Raw genomic sequence first — 2,144 nt, forward strand, 5'->3', positions numbered from 1 at the left:
CTTTTTCCTCTAGTCTTCATATAAGAAAGGTGTGTGTAGTGGGGTGATGTTTACAATCCCATACTAAGGGCCAACTCAGATACCATGGTGATGGGAGTACTCTAAAAACCTAACTAGAACAGAAAGCTTAGTGAGATGCCTCATACAAGTAGTCAGTTTGGGAGCTAAAGAAGAGAGTAACGAAGCAATCTTTCTTTGCAGATTTTAAAAGTGGTGAAAGAATGGTCTTTGAATGACGGCTACAACTTGATCTGTGGAAATAAAGGTTAAACTCTCTCATCACAACCCCATCTAGCCCAATTTGTTCCAATGTGAGTGGATTGGATTGCTTTACATCAAAAGCCAAATGCAAGCTCTGTGTGTGTGTGTGTGTGTGTGTGTGTGTGTGTGTGTACATCTTACCACTATCTGCATGTTTATCCATCACTCTAGTAGATGGATTGAGTTTTATTCAGGTGCATGTGGTCATGTCACCCTCCAGTGGCTGCAGCCTGATGATACCTTTTTATTTCCTTTGTAAAGAGCTTTGCTATATAAGAGCTAGGTATTATTACAAAGGAGTTAGGGCCTGATCCAACTCCCTCTGAAGTCAATAGCCAGACACCTATTGATTTCAGTGGAAGCTAAGTCAGGCCCATGAGCACCAATATGTCTCCACAAATGCAAACATTTCACAGGATACTATTCATTATTTTTAACTCACTCAGTTGATTATGTTTTGTGTTGGTATGTCAGTAACCTGCAATTTCAATTTTCCTATGTAGATCCTAAAGGCTTTAAACAAGGGAACAACATTTGAAGAGAACGGGGCAGTTTTTTCTTCTTGTACAAACAGAAAGGAAGTAAATCCCCTCTTCTGTAGAATGGGAGCTCTCTGATAGTTGTGCAAATGATGCAGTGTCCACTACTACAGATCCATATAACCACATTCAGCTTATTGCTTAACCGTGGATCAAATTGTTCCCGGTGTAATTCCGGTGAAGTTAATGGAGTTATGCTAGGATTGATTTTGACTCCTTGGGCCTATCTGTAATGTTTGAAAAAACAACAAAATCAGTGGTGTCAGTCTGTTGAAACAGGTCAGGTCAAGGTAGTCTTCTTATAAAAAAAATTCCTCGTTTAGAACTGCTCCTTGAAAGTGTGAAACTAATGACTCTTTCCTTAATGAATTAGTTTTCCTCTATCATATAGTGGTACTGATTTGTTATTGTCAGGTTGTTCATGAATGCTGAACTGCTGGTAATTAAATATTTGTTCTTTAAAGTGCTCACGGTTATTGAATATAATAGCACTAGTAAAATGCCCAAGACAAAAGAGCAGTATCTTACTGAGGGAGTTTCTTCTTCTGTAAACTAACTAGTCGTTCAGCAGCAAGATACTGTAATGGGTGGCTCAGAAGTGTTGAAACAAGTTATAACACAGAACTACAACGGTCCCTTCTCTACCAAAGGTCATACCTTTCCCTCTGCAATTTACAGGAGCTCTGGCTTGATATTTTCAAAGCCACCTATGGAATCTGAACAGCCAATTCTCATTGAAGTTAATGGTAGTTGTGTCTAAATCCCAGAGTCAGCTTTGAAAAATCTCAATCCTGATATTTAAATATTACAGCTTGACTTAATATTCAGAAATTTCTGGCTCCTTTTGGGGAATCTACATGGTGTTTTTTTGTTGTTTTAAAACCACATTTATCACAAACAAAAAACCATTGAGGGAGGATGAAATTGCTAATGGCAGAACTGGACTTTGTATGGAAAACTGGCATATTCAAATTTACAGGATAATTCCCCACAAACTAGATAGATCGGATGATTTAAATTCTAATTTTTACTATACAGTAGCTTTCCACAAACAATACTAGAAAGCTCTCCGGCTCATGCTGTTTGTGCCTGCAGAATGTTTAATCCCCCATTATCACTGACAAATGGACTTTGCCAACCTTGGAAGGCAGCAGTGTGTTCAGCAGAAAAAGTGTCCTGCATCCACTCAGCATAATTCATCGTTAGGGTGCATTCCTCAGTCTCACAGGTGACATGTCAGAAATTGTAACTGTTCTTACTGTCCTCATCTCTGACTTGTTTCCCCACTAATTACTTGTCAGCACACAACACAGCAGACCCTGAGTGGCACAAACAAAGTCAGAG

This window comes from Chrysemys picta, chromosome 7 (genome assembly GCF_011386835.1).
Source record: "Chrysemys picta bellii isolate R12L10 chromosome 7, ASM1138683v2, whole genome shotgun sequence".
Taxonomy (NCBI): Eukaryota; Metazoa; Chordata; order Testudines; family Emydidae; genus Chrysemys; species Chrysemys picta.